The sequence below is a fragment of the Ornithodoros turicata genome, unplaced genomic scaffold (genome assembly GCF_037126465.1).
Source record: "Ornithodoros turicata isolate Travis unplaced genomic scaffold, ASM3712646v1 Chromosome22, whole genome shotgun sequence".
Classification (NCBI taxonomy): domain Eukaryota; kingdom Metazoa; phylum Arthropoda; class Arachnida; order Ixodida; family Argasidae; genus Ornithodoros; species Ornithodoros turicata.
In genome coordinates, this window is record NW_026999340.1 from 1,454,496 (window position 1) to 1,463,304 (window position 8,809).

Genomic DNA, 8,809 nt, shown 5'->3' on the forward strand with positions numbered 1-8,809 from the left:
ATTATTATTATTATTATTATCAAATCCATTGAAATGGATCTCAAGAGTAATCCTAAACAATTTTGGAAACAAGTGCTTTCTAAGTCTTTCTAAAAACGAAAACAGTCTATGCGCTTTGAACAGTAACGGTGGGGTATCTTCTAACCCAACCCTGATGTCTCAGCTCTTCGCTACACATTTTTGTTCAATATATAAACGCGGTAACGCACAGCCAATTGCGAATTCGAGCTCCGTGTCGAACGCATCTTATCACCTTCCTTGTATAGCAGTGTCCTACGAGGAGGTCATCGCAGCTATTCGGAAGCTAAAACCTACTTTGACCCCAGGGGCCGACAAAATTCCTGCAGTATTCGTTAAAGCCTACGGTGACCTCCTTGCACCCGTCCTCCTTCATGTACTCAACCTGTCTCTACGAGACTCTGTGTTCCCCACCTGCTGGAAAACTTCGGTTGTCGTACCAGTCCACAAGTCTGGCGATCCTTTAAATGTGTCAAACTATCGTCCTGTCAGTCTACTGTGCGCGTTTTCAAAGGTGTTTGAGCAGGTAATCTATGATCGCGCGTTTTCTTTTCTCAAGTCGCAGATATGTGAACAACAACATGGTTTTATGCCAGGCAGATCCACTGTCACCAATCTTGTATCGTTTATGTCCGTTGTGGCTCCTTGCGTCTCAGCACGAGGACAAGTAGATTCAATTTATTTCGACATTTCAAAAGCATTTGACATGATGGACCATAGTATTTTCCCAGAGAGAACACTATCTCCCACGGAAGTCCAAAAAATGTCCGAACGTCCATGTCCAGACAAAGACATTCCGACGGACGTCCTCACACATGATGTCCACGGGATCTTCGCGCACGGAACTTTCTGGGACATACGCGATGTTTCCAGAAAAAACAGTGCTGTGGCGCTGCGACCGCAGTAACTACGAAACTTCCAATCGTCGTGATGGTTGATCGAAAATGCCTTCTGTATCTGTGCGAAGTATTAATATTGGCAGTGTACATAATATTGTCTATCAAACTAAGCTGTTGCAATGTTTTATTAAAAATGCTTAGAGATTGCGCTTCGGTTCGCATCGGCGGTTGAGCTCCAGCGGCCGAATCCTCCGCCATTCCTCTTTGTTTGTGAGCGGCTGTGTTTGGCGTGTGCGTCGGCGTGGCTCCGTCGCCACTACAGTTTTTTGAAATGGGAGACGTAAATGTCGGTGAGTTTTAATTTGAGAACTATAACGATGCCGAAGATATCTCACAGAAGCTTTCGACGACACGTGAGGCAACGTATGTTAGCTAGCTGGGAGCAAATTCAAGGAGTATCGCAGCACGTTGTGATCCAAAGTGGAAGTCAGAACAATGAGCTTGTGGGATGTAGTGATGACCCGGGGGATAGAAATTCACATGATGTAGTGAGCGAGGACAGTAGTACCAGTTTTGTACCGTCGGCCACGGAGGGCACGGGGACAGGCAATAACAGTTTGTGCTGGAGTGACAGGGTGAGCGCGGGAGAAGTCTGTGAGAGTTCGTGTTGTAGTGACACGGCGAACGCGGGAGAAGACAATGACAGTTCGTGCTGGAGTGACACAGATAACTCTTTTGAAGGCGAGGAAACGGTCGCTGTTTGTCCTGGTACATCGAGTGTTGGTGACAGTGGTATACCGGAACAGTACTCTTCTCTTGAACAACAAAGTGCGCACGATGGCGAACAAAACTTAACAAGTGACCTCGCTGAGTGGGCTCAGGAATTCTTTGTTACCCATAAATGCTTGACTGGCCTGCTACATAAACTGCGTAACCAACCTAGCTTGTCGTATCTCCCACGCTGTGCAAAAACAATTCTCAAGACCCCACGACGCTGCACTGTTATTGCAGAAATCGGCGGCGGGAAATACTGCCATTTTGGGGTTGCTTCTGGGCTTCAGCATGTGTTGAAGAACAGTGAAACACCTGACATCATCAGTGTAGCCATTAATATCGATAATAATAATAATAATTGGGTGTTTACGTCGCGAGACAACTGAGATCATGAGCGACGCCACAGCGGTCGGTCTGTGGATTGCTTTTGCCCACCTGAGGGTTCTTTAACGTGCGATGAAAGCTCATCACACGGCGCCCCGTATTTAACGTCCCTCGCGGAAGACGGCGTGTCTAAGCAACTTGTACCCTGCCACCAAGTTGCTGGCGTCCTCGGCCGGGTTCGAACCCGCGATCTCGGGATCAGAAGGCGAACACGCTACCGACTGAGCCACCGAGGCTGGTCATTAATATCGATGGGTTACCTTTAACAAAAAGTACGAAAGCACAGCTGTGGCCAATTTTGTGTCACATAATCAACTGCAAAAGTGCACCATTTCCTGTTGGTTAGTTCTTTGGACACTCGAAGCCGCACGATTCAAATGAATACTTAAGACCCTTCGTTGACGACATGAACTCTGTGCTCGCTTCAGGAGTTCAAATTCACGGTGTGCAAGTCCCTGTTAAGTTAGCTGCATTTATATGTGATGCTCCAGCTCGAGCCTACATACTTCACATTAAAGGTCATAATGCCAGGGCAGGTTGCAGTAAGTGTTGCACGGAAGGGGAGTACAAGGAGGGAAGGATGTGTTACCCAAGCATGAATGCAGCACCAAGAACCGATGAGAGTTTCCGCAGCTACTCCGACGACGAGCACCATACTGGTACTACCATCCTGACTGAACTTCCCATAGATATGGTCAAAGATGTTCCACTGGAATATATGCATCTCGTGTGCATTGGTGTTGTCCATAAAGTAATCAAGTTATGGTTTCAGGGACCCAAAAAATGTCGAATGTCCTCACGTGTCAAGAACAACTTATCAGCCCAAAACGAAGCACTGGCCCCCTTCGTTCCTTCGGATTTTAATCGTCGACCACGGAGTTTCTGGGAGATGGAACGCTGGAAGGCCACCGAATTTCGCTTCCTACTGCTGTACTCCGGCCCAGTCATATTTCAATCAGAGGTCCGTCCTGAGTTATACGCCAACTTTGTCACCCTTCATTGTGCCATAACAATCTTGGACTCCCCAACACAGTCAGTCCAGTCTGTTGACTACGCGGGCTCGCTATTACGGCACTTTGTAAGCGTATTCAAGTCGCTGTTCGGAGAACATTTGGTGTCCCACAACGTTCATGGTATTTTGCACTTAGCAGATGATGTTCGACGTCATGGTCATGTTCAGAAGTGGAGTGCGTTCCCTTTTGAGGGCTACATGCAGTACTTTAAAAAACTCCAGCGAAAACCTGAAAGGATCCTTGAACAAATGTGTAAAAGGTTTGGAGAGAATCGTTCTGTGCTTTGGAAGGCCGCTGCTTCATCTTCGGAAGACTCAGTGAAATTCGTCATGAGCCATCATAATGGTCCACTTCCGAATGACTGTGTAGGGCCGCAGTACAGGAAAGTGATTATACCATACATATGTTCTCTTGTGGCTGACTACAGGGATGGAACCTGCACTTTGAAAGATGGAAGCATAGTCATGGTGGAGAACATTGCATACTCGAGGAGCTCTCGGACACCAGTCCTCATCGGACGCAAGTTTCTGGAACTAGAGGACTTGTACAAGTATCCATGCTGTTCTTCACTTCTAAAAATCTATGTTGCTTCGCAGCCGTCTGCACTTATGGCATGGCCACTCGATACGCTTGCACACAAATGTGTAAGATTCCCACTGCAGGAGAAATTTGCAGTTTTTCCGCTTGTCCATACGCGTTAACGAAGGGCTCATATGGTCAACATCCACATTGTAAATATCCCCATTGGACATTTTTCCTGCAGCACAGGACCGCTACCTCATTGTGAAGTTTCCCGAAGAAAATGATGCTGTTGCTGTAGTTCCTGCCGCCTGGGTCGTAAACGGACTTTGTGCGTGGCCGCCTGAGAAAGATAGTGTGAAGATACAGCACATGGTCAATACATGTCAGACGCCAGTGAACGGTTGGAAACTCTGCCAGTGCAAGAGACTCAGGGGATATTGTAAGTTCAGAGCTTTGTCACTTCTGTGAGCTTGTTCAACACTACGACACACAGGTGCTGTTTAATAGTTCATACTTCGATAGACGAAACAAAGTCAAAGCTGAAGTTCTAACAGTTCTTTTGCATAAATATCAAATACAGTTACTGCCTTTCAGTGGTGGGCAATACTTTAACTATGTGTTGTTCAACTACTAATACTAATAAATACTAATAACATTATTTAATCCATAATTGTGCAGTAATTACATCTACTAAACAAAAAGTAATTGGAACGGGATAGTAAAATTACTGTTTTCAGTAGTTAACTACAGTAGTTCAGCTACGTGCCAAGTTGCGGTTTATTTGTCACGGTGTCAGCAAAGGTTGTGCATTTCACAGGTGAAAATAAAAAGGTGACATTTTCTGGCACTGTTAAGTAAAATGCTTGCTCGTCATGTTTATCCTGCAACACATCTAGACAGTGTGCAGACATTCAGCAACACAGTTGGTGAAATATAAGTGCTTTGTATCTGCATTGTGTTTCACATTGCATGAAAATGTAATTGCAGGTGTCGCTGAAACTACTGGCAGTAGTAGCAGATGTAGTTTAATTCCGTTATGGAAAATGTAGTTGCTTTGTGGCTATAACAGTAATCTGCACAAGTAACTAGTAGTTGTAGTTAAGCTACTTTCAGAGTAGTAGAATGCTTTGCATATGCCTGCATTCGTCTGTGCTTTTAAAATTATCTGTGTGCTGCTGCAGGCACCTACGAAGAGGCCAGGACAAGGCTAGCTCAAGCGGAAGAAACATCAGATCTTCAAAGTGAAGTGGAGGGTCCACGAAAAAGAAAGAAGAAGGCACCACGTGACTCTGACGTCAGTGACTATGAGGAATGGGACGAGACTGTACAGTTACCAGCTCCACCCACACCACCTGCATTTGCAGACATACAGGATGACGTCAGCGATACACAAGGTGAGATTATGTTCTTGAGGTATATAATGGGCCCAACTGCTGCTAGTAACTAGAATGCTGCTAGCTCATGGTTATCTAGGTTAACTGTAGATAGTGTGTTCCTGTATTAGTGTCCTATGCGCGGAGGAATAGAATGCTTCATGCCAAAGTCTACCGCAGAAAGTGCCTGCGAGGTTCAAGGGCTACATACGGTATACAACTACGCATCTGCTATTTACAGAAGTCTGGACACAGCACGTAGCTGATGCGAGCAAAGAGCAGACGGCGTCCAAAGTAACAAAGAACAGGATGGGGAGAAGCTACGGTGTGAGCATAGCTCACCAAAGAAAGCAAAACAAAAAATCGCATGCCAGCGAGAAAAAGCAACACAAGAGTCACATGGCGGATCGACCTCAAGTCCCTGGCACTCCTCTTTTTTTTGCTGTTAGTACTGTCGACTTAATTTCATAGTCATTGGTGCATCTCTGATGCTATGGCTACCATGCCCTTTTGTGGCCTCACACCTTAGCAACTTTATCCCTTATATCCCACAGGAACGAAGACCTCATGAGCCGACAGCTAGAAGAAGCCCTTCTATCAACACGTCTCTCGGTACGTAACAGCATTAAGGGTGGAACTCTCAGTATGTCTCTGCTTTGTGAAGTGACATTATTAAACCTCGTATTTCAGCCAGTACATCCTGGAGTGATGAAGTCGAGGACATCTCCAGATCAACAGTTTGCTCAGTTGTAAATGACAGTGAGTACAGTTTGTCTTTAACTCCCTTGTGATAGATTGTCACATATACATGCTTTAAGTAGGAGAGCAGTGGGAGGTATTGGACATGTTCTGTATTTCATTATTTTATCCCTCTTACTATATATGTGCAGAAAAATGTTATAATTGTAGTGCGATCATGAACAGCATGTCAGTAGCACAGTATGCCAACTCTTGTAGGAAGCAAAGGAAAAATATTTTACAAGGCGCTACATTTGAGCGACAGCACCCCACAAGTATGGACGAGCAAGACAAGTGATCAGTGGGATATCACGTACTGAAGGCATGCTGGTGTGCATGCCCACACGAAAGCATGAAACATGACCACATTCGCTTCTGATTCATGAAATGTTTGTAGTTTCAGCAAATTTGGTATAATATCAACTTGCAGTAATTCTGTAGTAATTCTTTCCTGTACCAGTTGTCCATATACAACATCATGCTTGCCTGTGTGTTAAATGCATGGAAGAGACTCTCTTCCTTTTTTTGGCAGTGAAGAGGGGCAATTTCCCTCCTGCATACACTACTTTGTATTTAGCATGTACGTGTTCTTAACGCGATACGTATGCTTCTATCGTGCCTTGTGACCTTATATCATCATTCACCTGATTCCATTAACAATTTTGTGGGTGAATGTCTCTGGCTTTCTTTGTCTTTTTGTCTAGAGTTTCATCTAGAGATACTGAGGCTTCTGCATGCCATCAAGATGAAACAAGAACAACATACGACCCAACTTGACACTCTGGTGTCATTAGCTACAAACTAGGGAGTGGCCGTGCCCGAGACAGATGATGTGACTGAAGGCCCCTACAGCAGTTTGGATGACTTCCTGAAGTTCGATTCATCCCTGACCTCCAGCACAACAAGAGGAAAAATAGTACGTACTTGTCACATTAAGATATGTCTTATAAGAAAAGTCCAGTTGTGTGATAATTTTTACTTCTCTGCTTGTACTTCAGAAGCGTTTCTGGTCAAGTTTTGGAGGAGCAACAGTCCACGACACAGCCACAAGGATCCTGAGGCTGCTCTGCACAGATAATGTGGCCGCTAACTTTAGCTGGCAGGGTGCGAAAGGGAAGCTCAAGTTCTGCGAACTAGAGTCTTGGGCAGTGCTGCGAGGTATGCATCAGGTTTCATGTTGTGAAGTATTTCGAAAATGCTTTATACGTGGCATTTCCCTTGATAGGCACCTGCTGTTGCCTGCTTTTCAATTTCATTGCTCTGAGTAGATAGACCTATAGATAGGCAATGTATAGGTCTCTATCTGTGTTGTGCCATTAATACGTGGTGCCTCCTATTTCAACACCAAGTACAGGGTACTGCTTGAACAGCCATCCCTAGCTTATAAACCCACCGGCAGAGGAGCATGATACCACACTTGGTGTGTACGCGTGACTATTTCAGGAGAGGAACACCTTCGTTTATGCATATCACAGTATTATTATCGGAAAGAAAAATGTAGTAAATTAATATGTTCAGTCACATGGCAAGAAATATATAAGGTGATCATGTCAACTGGTGCAAGAATGTTGGATGATGTCCAGTACTGCTTCCTCTAACACTGTTGTGAACTGAACTTCGAGTGCAGCCCGCAGTAGAACACAGCAAATGGTACACTGCGTGAAGTGCAAAGAACAAGGCGTTATAATTGTCTCCAAACATTTTCCATACTAGACCATGTGCAATTCACTCATTTTCTTTTCACAGATGCTGTCAGGTCTAACAAGCGGCTGAAGGAAACAACAGACTTTGACATCGAAAAGGTTGTCAAGTCTTGGCTTCGTCATGCTAAAGAACGGGACCACAAGAGAACAAGGGAGGAGCCTTCATAGTCTTGTCAACAAAACAACTAACAAGTAACCTTTCCACCCATTAAGCTAAGACAAGTCTTGCAAGATGAATAGAAGGCTCAGCAGACATCTACTACATTGGCTTACAAGCTAGCTTTTTATGTACCGCCTTTTGCGAACAAATGTGTATGGATAGCATTGATAGGAGAACTGCAAATATGGTCGTCAAGCCCTATCAGGAAAGCAAGCGCACAGTATCAAATTTGTAAAAGCGATAAAAATACACACGACGTACACAACGAATTAAAATTTTAACAACAGTCATTGACGTTTCGGAGCCTATGCAGACCCCCCCCCCCTCGGAATGAAGCAGGAGGCGGTTACCCGGTACTATTTATGTAGCAAGGGGGCGTAGCAGTCGGGTAGTGGTCCTGGGTGCTTGTTCAAAGCATTATTTGTTCTTTTGATGAACCAGGATTCAAGTTGTTTGCGCACTCCCCAACGACTTTCACATGCCAAAATAACAGGGTTATCTAAATGCACGTGGTGGCCTGTCTTGTGGGCATGTTCACACAGTTCTGTGTGCTTATCTGTGCTCTTGTAGATATCAGCGTAGTATTCCTTCATCCTTGTGCCCTTCTTCCTCCCCGTCTCGCCTACATACACGTCCTCATGCAGCGATTGCCAGAACGTGTATGTAAAGGCGAGACGGGGAGGAAGACGGGCACGATGATGAAGGAACACTACGAGAGCACAGATATCTACAAGAGCACAGATAAGCACACAGAACTGTGTGAACATGCCCACAAGACAGGCCACCACGTGGATTTAGATAACCCTGTTATTTTGGCACGTGAAAATCGTTGGGGAGTGCGCAAACAACTTGGATCCTGGTTCATCAAAAGAACAAATAATGCTTTGAACAAGCACCCAGGACCACTACCAGTCTGCTACGCCCCCTTGCTACATAAATAGTACCGGGTAACCGCCTCCTGCTTCATTCCGATGAGGGGGTCTGCATAGGCTCCGAAACGTCAATGTCTGTTGTTAAAATTTTAATTTGTTGTGTATGTCGTGTGTATTTTTATCGCTTTTGTAAACAGTATCAAATTTCTGCAATTTTATTTAGAAGTGAAGTAGATGTCTGCTTATATCTGTCTTCATCACACACATGATGATATTGATAGCTGCAGTAGAAATGTGCAGTGGTCTCCCTGTACCTCAGAGTCAGAATTGCGTTACGTGATGTCTGCTGGCCATATACAGGGCGGCCCACCAACCGTGATAAGTATTTACAATAAAAAAATGTAGGCAGCAGA

At 44.9% G+C, this 8,809-nt stretch overlaps 1 long non-coding RNA gene across 1 annotated transcript; it reads left to right on the top strand.

The window, feature by feature from the left end:
• The first annotated feature begins 5,612 nt into the window (after nt 1-5,612).
• LOC135373203 (uncharacterized) lies at nt 5,613-8,074 on the top strand. The gene is made up of 4 exons (XR_010416345.1): nt 5,613-5,682; nt 6,366-6,577; nt 6,660-6,819; nt 7,408-8,074. It is a non-coding gene; the product is annotated as an uncharacterized LOC135373203 (long non-coding RNA).
• Nucleotides 8,075-8,809: the final 735 nt, after the last annotated feature.